We start from the raw sequence: 20,603 nt of genomic DNA on the forward strand, positions 1-20,603 counted from the left end.
TGCACCCACAGCTGGCATTTCCTGGGCATCTGCCCATCTCCGACTTGCTTGTGACTTTTGGACTTGGTCCCCTTGTTCCACAGGTACCCTCGACTGGAAATCCATTGTTGTTGCATTGCTGGTTGGTGTCTTTCCTGCAGAATTCCCTTTTCACGACTTCTATGTCCTTTGGGGAACTTTAGTGCACTTTGCACTCACTTTTCAGGGTCTTGGGGTGGGGTATTTTTCTAACCCTTTCTATTTTCTAATAGTCCCAGCGACCCTCTACAAGGTCACATAGGTTTGGGGTCCATTCGTGGTTCGCATTCCACTTTTGGAGTATATGGTTTGTGTTGCCCCTATCCCCATGTGCTCCCATTGCATCCTATTGTAACTATACATTGTTTGCACTGTTTTCTAAGACTATACTGCATATTTTTGGTATTGTGTACATATATCTTGTGTATATTTTCTATCCTCATACTGAGGGTACTCACTGAGATACTTTTGGCATATTGTCATAAAAATAAAGTACCTTTATTTTTAGTATATCTGTGTATTGTGTTTTCTTATGATATTGTGCATATGGCATTAGTGGTACTGTAGTAGCTTCACACGTCTCCTAGTTCAGCCTAAGCTGCTCTGCTAAGCTACCATTATCTATCAGCCTAAGCTACTAGACACCCTATACACTAATAAGGGATAACTGGGCCTGGTGCAAGGTGTAAGTACCCCTTGGGACTCACTACAAGCCAGTCCAGCCTCCTACATTGGTTGTGCAGCGGTGGGATAAGTGCTTTGAGACTACTTACCACTCTTGACATTGTACTTTTCATAAGAGAAAAATATACAAAACAAGTTCAGTGTGTGTACACATAACTAAAAAGTTTTGCATTTCCTTTTTTCACTCTTTTCTAAGTGCTGAAAAGTACCTCTAAACTTTCTAAAAGGTCTTAAAAAGTTTTAAAAGTTTTTTTCTGTCTTTCCAAAAGTTCTGAAAAACGTTTTCTTCACTTTTTCTATCACTTAACTCTTTCTAAAAGTTTCTGGTACAGGCCAAACTGTTGATCTGTCCAAAATTGCATATGATCATCTTAGCTGGAAAGGAGCAAGGAGTCTCTGAATAGAAAGAGGTTTGAGTGTAGGGAAGAATCCTTCTTTGGAATTGTTGCTTAACATGCTTAGAGAACAAGATAAGGCCAGAAGGGCCCCATCTGTTGAAAAAGTAGCTAATGGTTCCCAATCTGATCCAGGGACTCCCCTAGAGATAGATTCAGGAAGGAAACTTCCTAGCCTGCCCATTACTAGACAGTCTAGCATAGTTGGTACAGATGCTGGGTCACATCATACAGATGGTGTGCTCTCACATTACACTGTTAGCCAAGCTGTTAGGGTGCCCTCTGTAAGGGAAAGGTCTCCTTCTGTCCATTCTCAGCATACTTCTGTTTCAAGACATGTCCCTCCCACCCACCCTGATGACAGAGTGTTAGAAAGGGAGCTCAATAGATTGAGAGTGGAGGAATCCAGGCTGAAGCTCAAGAAGCAACAGCTGGATTTAGATAGGCAGTCTCTAGGGATAGAAAGAGAAAGACAGAAACTGGGTTTAGAAACCCATGGTGGCAGCAGCAGTATTCCCCATAGTCATCCTGTAAAAGAGCATGATTCCAGGAATCTGCATAAGATAGTTCCCCCTTATAAGGAGGGGGATGACATTAACAAGTGGTTTGCTGCACTTGAGAGGGCCTGTGTTGTTCAAGATGTCCCTCAAAGGCAGTGGGCTGCTATCCTATGGCTATCATTTAGTGGTAAGGGTAGGGATAGACTCCTTACTGTGAAAGAAAGTGATGCCAACAATTTCACTATTCTTAAGAATGCACTCATTGATGGTTATGGCTTAACCACTGAACAATACAGGATAAAGTTCAGAGAGACCAAAAAGGAGTCTTCACAAGACTGGGTTGATTTCATTGACCATTCAGTGAAGGCCTTGGAGGGGTGGTTTCATGGCAGTAAAGTGACTGACTATGAAAGCCTGTACAACTTAATCCTGAGAGAGCATATTCTTAATAATTGTGTGTCTGATTTGTTGCACCAGTACCTTGTAGACTCTGATCTGACCTCTCCCCAAGAATTGGGAAAGAAGGCAGACAAATGGGTCAGATCAAGGGTGAACAGAAAAGTTCATACAGGGGGTGACAAAGATGGCAAGAAGAAGGATGGTAAGCCTTCAGACAAAGGTGGGGACAAATCTAAAAATGAGTCTTCATCAGGTCCACAAAAACACTCTGGTGGGGGTGGTGGGCCTAAATCCTCTTCTAATCAAAATAAGGAAATGAAACCATGGTGCTATTTATGTAAAATAAAAGGCCATTGGACAACAGATCCCAGTTGTCCAAAGAAAAGCACCAAGCCTCCTACCACTCCAACCCCTACTGCTACACCTAGTGTCCCTACTAATAGCAGTGGTGGTGGGAGCAAACCTACTAATAGCCACTCCAAGGGAGTAGCTGGGCTCACTATTGGTAACTTAGTGGGGGTTGGTCTGATTAGGGAGACCACAGAGGCTATGTTAGTCTCTGAGGGGGCTATTGATTTAGCCACCTTGGTTGCTTGTCCCCTTAACATGGATAAGTACAAGCAACTACTCCTAATAAATGGTGTTGAGGTTCAGGCCTACAGGGACACAGGTGCCAGTGTCACAATGGTGATTGAGAAACTGGTCCACCATGAACAACACCTACTTGGTCACCAGTACCAAGTAACCGATGCTCACAACAACACACTTAGCCACCCCATGGCTGTTGTAAATCTCAACTGGGGGGGGGTCCAAAGAAAGTTGTGGTAGCCTCAGATTTACCTGTAGACTGTCTACTAGGGAATGATTTGGAGACATCAGCTTGGTCAGATGTGGAGTTGGAGGCCCATGCAGCAATGCTGGGCATCCCAGGGCATATTTTTGCTTTAACCAGGGCTCAGGCCAAAAAGCAAAAAGGACAGGGTGACTTGGATCCTGGAACAATGGACCAAGTGCTCCCTAAAGCTAGGGCTAGTAGATGTAAAGCACTTCCTACTATCCCTCCCTCTACAGTGGATTCTTCTTCTGAGGAAGAAGAGTTTCCACCCTGTGCAGAACCTACACCAGAGGAGCTGGAAGCAGACACTGCTGAGCTTTTGGGTGAAGGGGGGCCTGCCAGGGAGGAGCTGAGTGTGGCACAGCAGACCTGTCCCACACTAGAGGGTCTAAGACAGCAAGCTGTCAAACAAGCAAATGGGGATGTCAGTGACTCTCACAGAGTTTACTGGGAGGACAACCTCTTGTACACTGAAGCAAGGGATCCTAAACCTGGAGCTGCCAGGAGATTAGTGATTCCTCAGGAGTACAGAAAGTTCCTCCTAACTCTTGCTCATGATATTCCCCTTGCTGGACATTTAGGGCAAATGAAAACTTGGGACAGGTTTGTTCCCTTGTTTCATTGGCCTAGAATGTCTGAGGACACAAAAGATTTTTGTAAGTCCTGTGAAACCTGTCAAGACCGGGGCAAGACAGGTGGCACTCCAAAGGCACGCCTTAATCCACTGCCTGTGGTTGGGGTTCCCTTTGAAAGGGTAGGGGTTGACATAGTTGGCCCCCTTGACCCTCCTACTGCTTCAGGCAATAGGTTTATCTTGGTGGTAGTGGACCATGCCACAAGATATCCTGAGGCAATTCCTCTAAGGACCACTACAGCTCCTGCAGTGGCAAAGGCCCTCCTGGGAATCTTTTCCAGGGTGGGCTTCCCAAAAGAGGTAGTTTCAGACAGAGGAAGCAATTTCATGTCTGCTTACTTGAAGGCCATGTGGAAAGAGTGTGGGGTGACATACAAGTTCACCACACCCTATCATCCACAAACAAATGGACTGGTGGAGAGATTTAATAAAACTCTCAAAGGCATGATTATGGGACTCCCAGACAAACTCCGCAGGAGATGGGATATCCTTTTACCATGCCTCCTTTTTGCCTACAGGGAGGTACCCCAGAAAGGAGTGGGCTTCAGCCCCTTTGAACTCCTCTTTGGACACCCTGTTAGGGGTCCACTCACACTTGTCAAGGAGGGTTGGGAACAACCTTTAAATGCTCCAAAACAAGATATTGTGGATTACGTACTAGGCCTCAGATCAAGGATGGCTGAGTATATGAAAAAGGCCAGTAAAAACCTTCAGGCCAGCCAAGAGCTCCAGAAGCAATGGCATGACCAGAAGGCTGTTTTGGTTCAGTACCAACCAGGGCAGAAAGTGTGGGTCTTGGAGCCTGTGGCCCCAAGAGCACTCCAAGATAAATGGAGTGGACCCCACACAATTGTTGAAAAGAAGGGTGAAGTCACCTACTTGGTTGACTTAGGCACTGCCAGGAGTCCCCTTAGGGTGCTCCATGTCAACCGCCTGAAACCCTACTATGACAGGGCTGATCTCACCCTGCTCATGGCAACTGATGAGGGACAGGAAGAAGACAGTGATCCTCTACCTGATCTCTTCTCTTCCACAGAACAAGATGCTCTAGTGGAAGGTGTTGTATTGGCAGATTGTCTTACTGCTGAGCAGAAAGACCACTGCATAAATCTCCTGGGTCCGTTTTCTGATTTCTTCTCTACAGTGCCAGGTACCACGTCTTGGTGTGAGCACACTATATATACTGGAGACAGCTTGCCTGTCAAAAGTAAAATCTATAGGCAGCCTGACCATGTCAGAGACTGCATAAAGCAAGAGGTCCAGAAAATGTTAGAACTAGGAGTGGTTGAGCACTCTGAAAGTCCATGGGCCTCTCCTGTGGTACTTGTGCCAAAACCTCATTCCAAAGATGGAAAGAAAGAAATGAGGTTTTGTGGTGATTACAGAGGTCTCAACCAGGTAACCAAAACTGATGCTCACCCTATAACCAGGGCAGATGAGCTCATAGATACACTGGCATCTGCCAAGTATCTAAGGACTTTTGATTTGACTACAGGGTATTGGCAGATCAAATTATCAGAAGATGCTAAAGCTAAAACTGCATTTTCAACCATTGGAGGACATTACCAATTCACAGTAATGCCTTTTGGATTGAAAAATGCACCTGCCACTTTTCAGAGGTTGGTGAATACAGTCCTGCAAGGGCTGGAAGCCTTCAGTGCAGCATATCTGGACGATATAGCTGTCTTTAGGTCCAGCTGGGATGATCACCTGGTCCACCTATGGAAAGTTTTAGAGGCCCTGCAGAAGGCAGGCCTCACTATCAAGGCTTCAAAGTGCCAGATAGGGCAGGGGAAGGTGGTTTATCTGGGACACCTGGTTGGTGGAGAACAGATTGCACCACTTCAGGGGAAAATCCAAACAGTTATTGATTGGGTTCCCCCTACTACTCAGACTCAGGTGAGAGCCTTTTTAGGCCTCACTGGGTACTATAGGAGGTTCATAAAGAACTATGGCTCCATTGCAGCCCCTCTTAATGACCTCACTTCTAAGAAAATGCCTAAAAAGGTATTGTGGACAGCAAGCTGTCAGAAAGCTTTTAAGGAGCTGAAGCAGGCCATGTGCTCTGCACCTGTCCTGAAAAGCCCTTGTTTCTCTAAAAAATTCTATGTCCAAACTGATGCATCTGAATTAGGAGTAGTGGCAGTCCTATCACAACTTAATTCTGAGGGCCAGGATCAACCTGTTGCTTTTATTAGTAGGAGGTTGACCCCTAGAGAAAAGCGTTGGTCTGCCATTGAGAGGGAGGCCTTTGCTGTGGTCTGGGCACTGAAGAAGTTGAGGCCATACCTGTTTGGCACTCACTTCATTGTTCAGACAGACCACAAACCTCTACTTTGGCTAAAACAAATGAAAGGTGAAAATCCTAAATTGTTGAGGTGGTCCATATCTCTACAGGGAATGGACTATACAGTGGAACATAGACCTGGGAGTACCCACTCCAATGCAGATGGACTCTCCAGATATTTCCACTTAGACAATGATGACCCATCAGGTAATGACTAGTCTTATTGTCCTTCGTTTGGGGGGGGTTGTGTAGGAAAGTACCATCTTGCCTGGCATGTTACCCCCATTTTTCACTGTATATATGTTGTTTTAGTTGTATGTGTCACTGGGACCCTGCCACACAGGGCCCCAGTGCTCATAAGTGTGCCTGACTGTGTTACCTGTGTTATGACTAACTGTCTCACTGAGGCTCTGCTATCCAGAACCTCAGTGGTTATGCTCTCTCATTTCTTTCAAATTGTCACTAACAGGCTAGTGACCAATTTTACCAATTTACATTGGCTTACTGGAACACCCTTATAATTCCCTAGTATATGGTACTGAGGTACCCAGGGTATTGGGGTTCCAGGAGATCCCTATGGGCTGCAGCATTTCTTTTGCCACCCATAGGGAGCTCTGACAATTCTTACACAGGCCTGCCACTGCAGCCTGAGTGAAATAATGCACACATTATTTCACAGCCATTTTCACTGCACTTAAGTAACTTATAAGTCACCTATATGTCTATCCTTTACCTGGTAAAGGTTAGGTGCAAAGTTACTTAGTGTGTGGGCACCCTGGCACTAGCCAAGGTGCCCCCACATTGTTCTGGGCAAATTCCCCGACTTTGTGAGTGCTGGAGACACCATTACATGCGTGCACTACACATAGGTCACTACCTATGTGTAGCTTCACAATGGTAACTCCGAATATGGCCATGTAACATGTGTATGATCATGGAATTGCCTCCTCTATGCCATCCTGGCATGGTTGGCACAATCCCATGCTCCCAGTGGTCTGTAGCACAGACCCTGGTACTGCCAAACTGCCTTTTCAGGGGTTTCACTGCAGCTGCTGCTGCTGCCAACCCCTCAGACAGATTTCTGCCCTCCTGGGGTCCAGCCAGGCCTGGCCCAGGATGGCAGAACAAAGGACTTCCTCAGAGAGAGGGTGTTACACCCTCTCCCTTTGGAAAATGGTGTGAAGGCAGGGGAGGAGTAGCCTCCCCCAGCCTCTGGAAATGCTTTCTTGGGCACAGATGTGCCCAATTCTGCATAAGCCAGTTTACACCGGTTCAGGGACCCCTTAGCCCTGCTTAGGCGTGAAACTGGACAAAGGAAAGGGGAGTGACCACTCCCCTGACCTGCACCTCCCCTGGGAGGTGCCCAGAGCTCCTCCAGTGTGCTCCAGACCTCTGCCATCTTGGAAACAGAGGTGCTGCTGGCACACTGGACTGCTCTGAGTGGCCAGGGCCAGCAGGTGACGTCAGAGACTCCTTCTGATAGGCTCCTTCAGGTGTTGCTAGCCTACCCTCTCTCCTAAGTAGCCAAACCCTCTTTTCTGGCTATTTAGGGTCTCTGCTTTGGGGAATTCCTTAGATAACGAATGCAAGAGCTCATCAGAGTTCCTCTGCATCTCTCTCTTCACCTTCTGCCAAGGAATCGACTGCTGACCGCGCTGGAAGCCTGCAAAACTGCAACAAAGTAGCTAAGACGACTACTGCGACCTTGTAACGCTGATCCTGCCGCCCTCTCGACTGTTTTCCTAGTGGTGCATCCTGTGGGGGTAGTCTGCCTCCTCTCTGCATCAGAAGCTGCGAAGAAATCTCCCGTGGGTGGACGGAATCTTCCCCCTGAAACCGCAGGCACCAAAAAGCTGCATCACAGGTCCCTTGGGTCTCCTCTCAGCACGACGAGCGAGGTCCCTCGAATCCAGCAACACTGTCCAAGTGACCCTCACAGTCCAGTGACTCTTCAGTCCAAGTTTGGTGGAGGTAAGTCCTTGCCTCCCCACGCCAGACTGCATTGCTGGGAACCGCGACTTTTGCAGCTACTCCGGCCTCTGTGCACTTCCGGCGGAAATCCTTTGTGCACAGCCAAGCCTGGGTCCACGGCACTCTAACCTGCATTGCACGACTTTCTATGTTGGTCTCCGGCGACGTGGGTCTCCCTTGTGCAACTTCGGGTGAGCACCGTTTCACTCTTCTTCATAGTGCCTGTTCTGGCACTTCTGCGGGTGCTGCCTGCTTATGAGAGGGCTCTTTGTCTTGCGCGACGCCCCCTCTGTCCCCAGACGAAATTGGCGACATCCTGGTCCATCCTGGGCCACAGCAGCATCCAAAAACGCTAACTGTACGACTTGCAGCTAGCAAGGCTTGTTGGCGTCCTTTCGGCGGGAAAACACTTCTGCACAACTCTTCACGGCGTGGGGGATCCCTCCTCCAAAGGGAAAGTCTCTAGCCCTTGTCGTTCCTGCAGAATCCTCAGCTTCTTTTGTCCAGTAGAAGCTTCTTTGCACCCACAGCTGGCATTTCCTGGGCATCTGCCCATCTCCGACTTGCTTGTGACTTTTGGACTTGGTCCCCTTGTTCCACAGGTACCCTCGACTGGAAATCCATTGTTTTTGCATTGCTGGTTGGTGTCTTTCCTGCAGAATTCCCTTATCACGACTTCTATGTCCTTTGGGGAACTTTAGTGCACTTTGCACTCACTTTTCAGGGTCTTGGGGTGGGGTATTTTTCTAACCCTTACTATTTTCTAATAGTCCCAGCGACCCTCTACAAGGTCACATAGGTTTGGGGTCCATTTGTGGTTCGCATTCCACTTTTGGAGTATATGGTTTGTGTTGCCCCTATCCCTATGTGCTCCCATTGCATCCTATTGTAATTATACATTGTTTGCACTGTTTTCTAAGACTATACTGCATATTTTTGGTATTGTGTACATATATCTTGTGTATATTTTCTATCCTCATACTGAGGGTACTCACTGAGATACTTTTGGCATATTGTCATAAAAATAAAGTACCTTTATTTTTAGTATATCTGTGTATTGTGTTTTCTTATGATATTGTGCATATGGCATTAGTGGTACTGTAGTAGCTTCACACGTCTCCTAGTTCAGCCTAAGCTGCTCTGCTAAGCTACCATTATCTATCAGCCTAAGCTGCTAGACACCCTATACACTAATAAGGGATAACTGGGCCTGGTGCAAGGTGTAAGTACCCCTTGGTACTCACTACAAGCCAGTCCAGCCTCCTACATTGGTTGTGCAGCCGTGGGATAAGTGCTTTGAGACTACTTACCACTCTTGACATTGTACTTTTCATAAGAGAAAAATATACAAAACAAGTTCAGTGTATGTACACATAACTAAAAAGTTTTGCATTTCCTTTTTTCACTCTTTTCTAAGTGCTGAAAAGTACCTCTAAACTTTCTAAAAGTTCTTAAAAAGTTTAAAAAGTTTTTTCTGTCTTTCCAAAAGTTCTGAAAAACGTTTTCTTCACTTTTTCTATCACTTAACTCTTTCTAAAAATGTCTGGTACAGGCCAAACTGTTGATCTGTCCAAAATTGCATATGATCACCTTAGCTGGAAAGGAGCAAGGAGTCTCTGCATAGAAAGAGGTTTGAGTGTAGGGAAGAATCCTTCTTTGGAATTGTTGCTTAACATGCTTAGAGAACAAGATAAGGCCAGAAGGGCCCCATCTGTTGAAAAAGTAGCTAATGGTTCCCAATCTGATCCAGGGACTCCCCTAGAGATAGATTCAGGAAGGAAACTTCCTAGCCTGCCCATTACTAGACAGTCTAGCATAGTTGGTACAGATGCTGGGTCACATCATACAGATGGTGTGCTCTCACATTACACTGTTAGCCAAGCTGTTAGGGTCCCCTCTGTAAGGGATAGGTCTCCTTCTGTCCATTCTCAGCATACTTCTGTTTCAAGACATGTCCCTCCCACCCACCCTGATGACAGAGTGTTAGAAAGGGAGCTCAATAGATTGAGAGTGGAGGAATCCAGGCTGAAGCTCAAGAAGCAACAGCTGGATTTAGATAGGCAGTCTCTAGGGATAGAAAGAGAAAGACAGAAACTGGGTTTAGAAACCCATGGTGGCAGCAGCAGTATTCCCCATAGTCATCCTGTAAAAGAGCATGATTCCAGGACCCCTTGGTACTCACTACAAGCCAGTCCAGCCTCCTGCACCTGGTCCTGGGAATCCTCACTGGGGTCAATAGCCAGGAAAGGTTGGGGTAACCAGAGTCCCCCAATAGCCATACACGGTGCCTCTGGAGTTGACCCATCATATCAGGGATGCTGCTATTCCGCAGGATGTAGGCGTCATGCACAGAGCCAGGGAACGTAGCATTTACCTGCGAGATGTACTGGTCTGCCAAACAGACCATCTGGACATTCATGGAATGATAACTCTTCCTGTTCCTGTACACCTGTTCACTCCTGTGGGGGGGGACCAGAGCTACATGGGTCCCATCAATGGCACCTATGACGTTGGGGATATGTCCAAGGGCATATAAGTCACCTTTCACTGTAGGCAAATCCTCCACCTGAGGGAAAATGATGTGTCTCCTTACGTGTTTCAGCAGGGCAGACAACACTCTGGACAAGACGTTGAAAAACATAGGCTGGGACATCCCTGATGCCATGGCCACAGTAGTCTGAAATGAGCCACTTGCAAGGAAATGGAGCTCTGACAGCACCTGCACGTCAGGGGGGATTCCAGTTGGATGGCGGATCGGTGACATCAGGTCTGGCTCCAACTAGGTACAGAGTTCCTGGATAGTGGCACGGTCAAACCGGTAGGTGACGATGACATGTCTTTCTTCCATTGTTAAGAGGTCCACCAGCGGTCGGTACACCGGAGGATTCCGCCATCTTCTCATATGTCCCAGCTGACGGTGCCTACGAAGGACAACAGCGAAGAACCAGTCATTATTCCTCCAGGTATGTACCCACAGTTACACACAAGACTACACCAGTCACAAAACCCTTCCTGTATGTGTGTTGAGCGTAGGCCTAGCTATGTGTGACGCAGTAGTAAATTAAACCAAGTGGGCACCTGAAATGGCGGCTGCCTGACCTCTAAACTGGGACAATGGGATTGTGGGGTAACTGCGCTGGCGTTACACACCGTCGCGGTAGGCGGTCGTAGACTGCGGCGCAATGCTGCATTGGTTAACATTGGACCCTATGGGTCCCAGGAGCCAATGAACAGGTGCGCCGGCGGTGATGATGCGCACTGCCACGGACGTCACCGCCGGTGACGTCACCGCCATTTTCTATCTGCTCAATCACTAGATACCTGACCTTCGACAGGAGAGGACCTACACTGCTAGTGCTGCTGTGACCTCTGTCTGGAAGCGACGATGGCTGCTGCGTCTGGTGAAAGGGCCCCTGCCTTCACTGCACAGGAGTTGGAGAAACTTGTGGATGGGGTCTTCCCCCAGTACACACTACTCTACGGTCCTCCAGACCAACAGGTTAGTACACAGGGAGCACGTTGTATGGGCTAGGCCTGGGTGGAGAGGGCTGGGTGGAAGAGGGAAGGGGGCAGAGTTCATAGAACATTAATGCATGGGAATGAATGGGCCACATGGCCAGAGTAGGGAGGGGGCCACTCACATTGACGGTGCAGTTGGTAATGACTGTTCCTCTTCCCTTGTGCATGTCATGTAGGTCAGCGCCCACTAGAAGAGGGACACCTGGCGTGCCATCGCCAAGGAGGTCCGGACCCTGGGGGCCCACCAGAGACGGGGCACCCACTGCCTTAAGAAATGGGAGGACATTCGCTGCTGCAGCAAGAAGTCGGCGAAGGCTCAGCTGGGGATGGCCTCCCAACGTGGGAGGGGTGCCCATCGCACCATGACCCCCCTGATGTTCCGGATCCTGGTGATGGCCTACCCGGCATTGGATGGGCGCTTGAGGACATCACAGCAGACACAAGGGGGTGAGTACAACCTCATTCTGCTGACCTTGCGTGCAGTGGAGGTGTCTGGGTGGGGGAGGTGGGCTGTGGGTGTCCCTAGGCCAGGACGAGTTAGGTAGGCAAGGCCCCTCCGTAATGTAGGCCATGTGGCACTCAACCCAACCTCAGCAGAGTGCCAAGTCGAGGTATAGTTGCCCCTGTGGCATCCATGTTCGCAGATGTCCACCATTGCCATGTAGGCCATAACCCATGTGCAGAGTGCAGGAGCACGGCGTAATGCAGGGGGCTGGTGCGTCTGTCTAGTCCGCCAACGGTAGCGGAATGCCATGCACTAAAACTCTCTTTCTTCTGTCTCCCCCCCTTTTCCTGCTCTCCCTGTCCTTTTGTACATCAGCATCAACAGGCAGTGGTACAGTGGCACCGGAGCACGAAGGAGCTGCATCCCACATGGCCATGGAGGGCCACACCACGGACTCTGAATGCACCAGTGGGACGGAGGGCGAGGGGAGCTTCACGTCGGCCACCGGATCACCAACCAGCCCCCTGTGGTGGCGGCACCATCTGTGCCCCCCACTTCTACAGGTACAGCCGCCACCTCCCCTACCAGCACCGCCCTCCCAGCAGCCTCTCAGCGTTCACCCCGTGCCCGCTCACCCAGGAGGGTAGGCATCACCTTCGCCCCAGGCACCTCAGGCCCTGCCCCAGTCACTCCTGCTGCCCTCAGTGAGGAGGCCATTGACCTCCTCAGGTCACTCACTGTTGGCCAGTCTACCATCGTGAATGCCATCCAGAGTGTAGAACGAGAGTTGCAACACGGTAATGCATTCCTGGAGGGCATTCATTCTGGTCAGGCTGTCCTTCAGCGAACCCTGCAATCTCTGGCCTCAGCACTGATGGCAGCCATTGTCCCTGTGTTGAGCCTCCCCCCTCCAACTTCCTCCACCCAGACCCAATCCTCTGTACCCCAGCCCATCCCAAGCACACCTACAGACCAGCATGCACACAAGTCAACACATAAAAGTAGCTCAAGCAAACATAGGCACCACACATCCCACAGGCACTCACACAAGCATCACACCCAAACAGACACAGCAACATCCACTGTCTCCACTGTCTCCCCCTCCTCCTCTTCTTCCTCCTCCCTCCCTGTCTCGTCTACACACACACTTGCATGCACCACATCTACAGGCACCATGAATCGCACCAGGACACCCAGCACCACAAGCCGCTCACCTGCACTCACCACCTCCACTGCCATTTACACTTCCCCTGTGTCCTCTCCCAGTGTGTCTGTGACGCCCCTCCCACAAACGCTGGCAATCACTCACCCAACATCCATCCACCTCACGACAGCCTCCAGTACCTGCACCTGCACCCAAAACAGCTAAAGTAACACCTCCTCTTCCTCCACTCCCAGACCCCCTCCAGCTACCCATCCCAGTGTTCGTCGTAAACTGTCCCTCTGTAAAATTGACCTTTTTGACCCCATCCCCCCCTCCAATTCATCAGTCCCATCGTAGCGCCTCAGCCAAAAAGCCTCCAATACCAGTGGTGCGTGTTCAAGGCTTGTGGAGTGCACCCGCCACTAGGGCAGGCAGTAGGACCCGGAGCCAAGGCACTGGCAGCCCACCCCCTGTCAAGGCTCTAAAATTGGAGAGTGGACTACGGGACCGTGTTAAGACTCCTGGTGGGACAACAACTGACATGGGTTCGAAGGGGATTGGTGAGTCAGCTGTGACTCCACCAAAGGTGGGGAAGGTCCAGAGGAAGTCTTGCCAGCCTGTTGTGAGTGTCACGGCGGAGAAGTGCGCCATCATTTCCGGCAGTCCAGACACAACCGCCAGCACCGTCGTCACTGGTCCAGAGACCACCGCCGGAGTCACAGCCCAGGAGGGCTCAAGTATCGTCACTGGTCAGGAGACCACCGCCGGAGTCACAGCCCAGGAGGGCCCAAGTATCGTCACTGGTCAGGAGACCACTGCCGGAGTCACAGCCCAGGAGGGCTCAAGTATCGTCACTGGTCAGGAGACCACCGCCGGAGTCACAGCCCAGGAGGGCCTAAGTATTGTCACTGGTCCAGAGACCATCGCCAGAGTCACAGCCCAGGAGGGCTCAAGTATCGTCACTGGTCAGGAGACCACCGCCGGAGTCACAGCCCAGGAGGGCCCAAGTATCGTCACTGGTCAGGAGACCACCGCCAGAGTCACAGCCCAGGAAGGCTCAAGTATCGTCACTGGTCAGGAGATCACAGCCAGAGTCACAGCCCAGGAGGGCACAGGTATCGTCACTGGTCCAGAGACCACCGCCGGAGTCACAGCCCAGGAGGGCCTCGGCTGCCACAGCCCCGCTGGTCAATGATGGAACGTCATGCCACACACCAATGCCCAGTGTAGAGAACGTCATGCCACACACCAATGCCCAGTGTAGAGATCGTCATGCCACACACCAATGCCCAGTGTAGAGATCGTCATGCCACACTCCAATGCCCAGTGTAGAGATCGTCATGCCACACACCAATGTCCGTATCAGAACCGTCATGTCAAAGCACCGCTGAACAGGGCAAAGACCGCCATGTCAAAGCACCGCTGAACAGGGCAAAGACCGCCATGGCAAAGGGCAAAGACCGCTATGGCAAAGCACCGCTGGACAGGGCAAAGACCGCCATGTCAAAGCACCGCTGAACAGGGCAAAGACCGCCATGGCAAAGGACCACTGAACAGGGCAAAGACCGCCATGGCAAAGCACCGCTGAACAGGGCAAAGACCGCCATGTCATAGCACCGCTGAACAGGGCAAAGACCGCCATGGCAAAGCACCGCTGAACAGTCCAGAGCCGCCATGGCAAAGCACCGCTGAACAGGGCAAAGACCGCCATGGCAAAGCACCGCTGAACAGGGCAAAGACCGCCATGTCAAAGCACCGCTGAACAGGGCAAAGACCGCCATGGCAAAGCACCGCTGAACAGGGCGAAGACCGCCATGGCAAACCACCGCTGAACAGGGCAAAGACCGCCATGTCAAAGCACCGCTGAACAGGGCAAAGACCGCCATGGCAAAGCACAGATGAACAGGGTAAAGACCGCCATGGCAAAGCACCGCTGAACAGGGCAAAGATCGCCATGTCATAGCACCGCTGAACAGGGCAAAGACTGCCATGGCAAAGCACCGCTGAACAGTCCAGAACCGCCATGGCAAAGAACCGCTGAATAGGGCAAAGACCGCCATGGCAAAGCACCGCTGAACAGTCCTGAACCGCCATGTCAAAGCACCGCTGAACAGGGCAAAGACCGCCATGTCAAAGCACTGCTGAACAGGGCAAAGACCGCCATGTCAAAGCACTGCTGAACAGGGCAAAGACCGCCATGGCAAAGCACCGCTGAACAGTCCAGAACTGCCATGGCAAAGCACCGCTGAACAGGGCAAAGACCGCCATGGCAAAGCACCGCTGAACAGGGCAAAGACCGCAATGGTGAAGACCGCTGAACAGGGCAAGCACCGTGTAGGAATGGAAAGGCCACATCAGGCATCCTTATCTCATGTGCAGTTGGGACAGTGACAGGACATGAACTTTCACGGGGAGACTCATCCAGTTTGGGCACCAGTCCCACCCAGTACCAGTAGAGAACTGCATCTACTTGGGAGACTGTGGCTTTGCACTCCCCAGTATGGCACAGTGGGCAAACCACCCACTGTAGAGACTTGAGAGACTGTGGCTTTGCACTCCCCAGGATGGCACAGTGGGCAAACCACCCACTGTAGAGACTTGTGAGAATGTGGCTTTGCACTCCCCAGGATGGCACAGTGGGCAAACCACCCACTGTAGAGACTTGTGAGACTGTGGCTTTGCACTCCCCAGGATGGCACAGTGGGCAAACCACCCACTGTAGAGACTTGAGAGACTGTGGCTTTGCACTTCCCAGGATACATCAATGGGCATGGAGCCCCGTCGTGGATCTGGCTTCTCATTCATCTGGCTGAGGTGCCCCCCCTTCCCTTCCCCCTGAGGTGTCTGTAGTATTTCTATCTGATGCCCCGGCAGTGTTCTCTCCAATTGTGGTCAGGTATCGTTTGTGGGCCTCGCCCATGCATTTTTGGACTGTTGGTGCACGGACATTGTTGTGTACATATCTGCACTACTTCTCGTATTGTATATATAATTATGAGTGATTTTCAACTATATATCTGTATATTTTTGTATGACATGTATATTGGCACATTATAATGTTTGACCGAATTTCGCATTGTCTTTTCATTCTTCCGGGGGGATTGTGGGTTGTTACTGTGATTTTTGTGAATGCATTGGTGTGTCTGTTGTAATATGCGAGGGTGGGGGTGTTTGGTGGGTGTCCCCCTAACTTTTGCCTCCCCCGTGTCGTAGGTGCAGTACTCACCGGTGTCTTCGGCGCCTACGTAGCTGTTGGTCGTAGAGGAGCAGAAAGACAAGGACAGGGAGTATTTGTAATTCCGGCTCCATGGTGGCCTCCTTCCTCGTGGGATGTGTTCAGGTGAGCGTTTTCCCATAGCAAAAGCTGTTTCCGCCGTGTTTTTATCCACGGTGAATCCGCCCAGGAAAAGGTGGCGGATTGGCGGGTTGTAATACTGTGGGCGGTACATTGTCTCCCGCCTGTCTGTTGGTGGTAACCGCTGCGCTGCTTGTCTGTACCGCCGTAGCAGGCGGTGTGTTAAAGTGGCTGTCTTAGTTGCCGGTTTCCGCCAGGGTCATAATTCCCTTTTTTTGTCCGCTGGCCTGTTTGCGGTATTTCCGCAACTTTAACACCGTCCGCCAGGGTTGTAATGACCCCCATAGTGTCTTCGCTATGAGCACTGGGCCATGGCTAGCAGGATCCCAGTGAGATAGTGACAACACTCTGACATATACTCACAAACAGGCCAAAAGTGGGGGTAACAAGGCTAGAAAGAGGCTACTTTCTCACACAACCTCCCCCCCCAAACAAAGGACAATAAGGCTAACCTTTGCCAGTTGAGTCTTTATTGTCTAAGTGGTGATAAGTGGAGAGTAGCTCTGCAATAGACTGGTTACTCCCTTTATCATCCACTATATACTGTAGTTACTTCCCTGTGGGGATGTAAACCACCCTGTTTGAAGTGTTTTAGCTAACCAACAATGTGAAGATGTATTCTCAGAGTTCCAATCAGTAAGATTTAGTTTAGAACAGTGGGAATTGTCCACTGGACTTATTTCTAGTGATGAGAATGCCAGACAGGAATGCTGACTCAGTAAAGCCATGGCTGGGCAAAAAATGTGTCCATATGGCTGTAAGAGAGAACAAGGATGCTGTTTCTCTTGTTTTGGAGCAGGGCAGGGATGCTGTTCTATGAGCTCCACACTAGGGCAGGGCTGCTGTCCTAAGTGTTGTGAGGCAGTGCAGCGTTGCTTCACTAAAGTTTCTCTGGGAGGGTTGGAGGGATGCTCCATGTTGACTACAATGGTGGACTTTATCTCACCAATGTTAGTTATCCCACAGAGAGGTACTTCCACCTCAGGGAGTACAGCTGTGCCAGCTGATGGTTCCCTTGGTACAGGTGCCACTCCAGGAGAGGTTTCTCCCACCACAGGAATGGTATCCTGAATGGCAGGGTGGGTAGGGGATACTGTGATGCCCTTTTTACCTGTTGTTGGAGAAGGATCCTGAGTTTTCAGGCCTGTTCCTCTCCTTTGCTTTTTCATTTCAGTAGAAATGAGAGGAAGCAATTCCACAGGGATACCCAGTATGGCTGCATGGGTATAAAACTCTACCGCAGCCCAACCTGAGGTCTAGAGGTTATTACCTAAGAGACAGTCTACAGGTAAGCTAGGTGACACTACCACCTGCTTAGGGCCAGTAACTCCACTCCAACTAAGCTGAACTATAGCTAAGGGAAGAAACTTAGTGGAGTTATGGACATCAATAATCTTGTACTGTTGTCCAATGATGTGTTGTTCAGGAGGCACTAGGTTTTCAGTCACTATGATGGGAGCTTCTATTACTACCAGCATTGCTAGGTGGTCTGCTAAGGGGCAGATTTTTAACAGAACCCTCCCCACCTCCCTCAAGGAGATCCTCTGAGTCACAATGGGAGCCATCTATTAACTTCTCATTTGAAGTGCCTGCTTGGGACTCATCATTCACAATCAGCATGTTATATAGAAATTCTTTAGTGGGGTTCTTCCTATCACTAAACCTCTATCTAAGCAGAGTCTCCTTATGCTCTTGTAATTCAAATTGTCATAGGTAGTATTGACCATTTTAAGAGCAGACTCTACATCAGACATGATAAAAGAAGGTTTAGAGACAGTGAGAAGAAAGAAAAAGTTTCAGAACTTTTTAAAGAACAGAGAAAAAAACCTTTTTCTAACTTTTAGAAACTTTTAGAAGTTTAGAGAAACTTTTCAGAACTCTGTAAAAAGTTTAAGCGGAGAAAAGCAAAACTTTTTGATTAGGTGTACATACACTGAACTTGTCTTGTATCTTATTCTCTTAATTAATCAATCAATCAATCAATATATTTATAAAGCGCACTACGTACCCAATAGGGTTTCAAGGTGCAGGGGGGTGGGGGGGCGCTGCTACTGTTCGAAGAGCCAGGTCTTGAGGAGTCTCCTGAAGGTGAGTAGGTCCTGGGTCAGTCGTAGGTTGGTAGGGAGGGTGTTCCATGTCTTGGCGGCGAGGTAGGAGAAGGATCTGCCTCCAGATGTCTTTCGGTGGTGCGGGGAACAGTGGCGAGTGCGAGGTCTGCGGAGCAGAGCTGTCGGTGGCGGTGTAGAAGTTGAGTCTGTTGTTCAGGTAAGCAGGTCCGGTGTTGTGGAGTGCTTTGTGTGCGTGGGTGAGGAGCTTGAAAGTGATCGTCTTGTCAACGGGGAGCCAGTGGAGTTTTCTCAGGTGGGGAGTGATGTGGTTGCGGCGAGGTACGTTGAGAATCAGTCGGGTGGATGCGTTTTGGATGCGTTGGAGGCGTCGTAGGTGTTTTGTCGGGTGCTTGTGTACAGTGTGTTGCCGTAGCCTAGCCTGCTGCTGACGAGGGCCTGTGTTACTGTTTTTCTTGTGTCTGTTGGGATCCACTTGTAGATCCCACGGAGCATGCGGAGAGTGTTGTAGCAGGAGGAGAAGACTGCGTTGACCTGTTTTGACATGGAGAGGAAAGAGTCGAGGATGAAGCCCAGTTTGCGTGCGTGGTCGGTCGGTGTAGGTGGGGTTCCTAGAGATGTTGCCCACCAGGAGTCGTCCCAGGCGGAGGGGTTGGGTCCGAGGATGAGGACCTCCGTCTTGTCTGAGTTCAGTTTCAGGCGGCTGTTTCTCATCCATTTCCCTCGTGGAGGTTGGACTTGGCGGTGTGTGGGTCCTTGGTGAGGGAGAGGATGAACTGGGTGTCGTCGGCGTAGGAGATGATGTTGAGGTTGTATCGGCGGACTACTTGGGTGAGGGGTGCCATGAAGATGTTGAATAATGTTGGGCTGAGGGATGAGCCCTGGGGTACGCTGCAGATGATTTTGGTGGCTCTGGAGCGGAAGGGGGGGAGGCGGACTCTCTGGGTTTTGTCGGAGAGGAAGGATGTAGTCCATGTGAGGGCTTTCTCTTGTATTCCGGCTTCGAGGAGGCGGGTTCTCAGAGTGTGATGGCATACCGTGTCGAAGGCGGCTGATAGGTACAGGAGGATGAGGGCTGATGTTTCGCCGTTGTCCATTTGGCGTCTGATGTCGTCTGTGGTGGTGAGGAGTGCGGTCTCGGTGCTGTGATTTTGTCAGAAGCCAGATTGGGAGGGGTCCAGGATGTTGTTGTCTTCGAGATGGCGAGTCAGTTGTGCATTGACGATTTTTTCTATGACCTTCGCAGGGAAGGGGAGTAGGGAGATGGGTCTGAAGTTCTTTAGGACCTGGGTGTCTGCTTTGGGTTTCTTAAGGAGGGGGTTGATTTTGGCGTGTTTCCAGCTTTCAGGGAATGTTGCTGTTTCGAAGGAGATGTTGATGACCGTCCGTAGTTGGGGAGCGATGGCTGTGTCTGCTTTGTTGTACACGCGGTGAGGGCATGGGTCTGATGGGGATCCGGAGTGTATGGAGTTCATGATTTTGCGTGTCTCGGTATCGCTGACGTTGGTCCAGGTGGTTAGGTGATTGGCGCAGGTGGTGTTAGCCGGGGTGGTGTCTGGCATGGTGGGGGCGGCTGTGGTGTCGAAGCTGTTGTGGATGTCGGTAATCTTTTGGTGGAAGTAGGTGGCAAGAGAGTCGCAGAGTTCTTGTGAGGGTGGAATGTCGTTGATGGTGGCGCTGGGGTTGGAGAGTTCCTTCACGATGCTGAAGAGCTCTTTGCTGTTGTGTGCATTGTTATCTAGGCGGTCTTTGAAGGAGGATCTTTTTGCTAGTCTGATTAGTTGGTGGTGTCTGCGGGTGGCATCTTTGTGGGCAGTGAGGCTGTCAGGTGTGTGTTCGGCGAGCCATTCATTCTTGAGTTTCCGGCAGATACGCTTGGAGGTTTGGAGCTCTTCGGTGAACCAGGTGGCTTTCTTGGTGACTTGGTTGTGGGTGGACTTCTTGAGTGGTGCGAGGGAGTTGGCGCAGTTGTTGATCCACTGTCTGAGGTAGTGGGCGGCGGAGTCTGGGTCGGCGGGGTCGTTAGGCGGCTTCTGGGCAAGGGCGTTGGTCAGCTGGTCTTGGGTGACTTTGCTCCAGCGGCGGCGGGGTGTCTGCAGGGTACGGTGGTGCTTGACCTTTTTCTGGAAGGTGAAGTGGACGGTCCAGTGGAGTTTGGTGGTGTGGTTGAAGGTGATGTGGGTGCCTGTGGAGAAGATGGGGTCAAGCGTGTGGCCGGCTGCGTGGGTGGGAGTGGTGATGAGTTGTCTGAGGCCGAGGTTGGCGAGGTTGGCGATCAGGGTGGTGGAGTTGACGTTGTTGTTCTCGAGGTGGAAGTTCAGGTCCCCGAGGAGGATGTAGTCTGTAGAGGC

This window comes from Pleurodeles waltl, chromosome 5, assembly GCF_031143425.1.
Source record: "Pleurodeles waltl isolate 20211129_DDA chromosome 5, aPleWal1.hap1.20221129, whole genome shotgun sequence".
NCBI lineage: Eukaryota > Metazoa > Chordata > Amphibia > Caudata > Salamandridae > Pleurodeles > Pleurodeles waltl.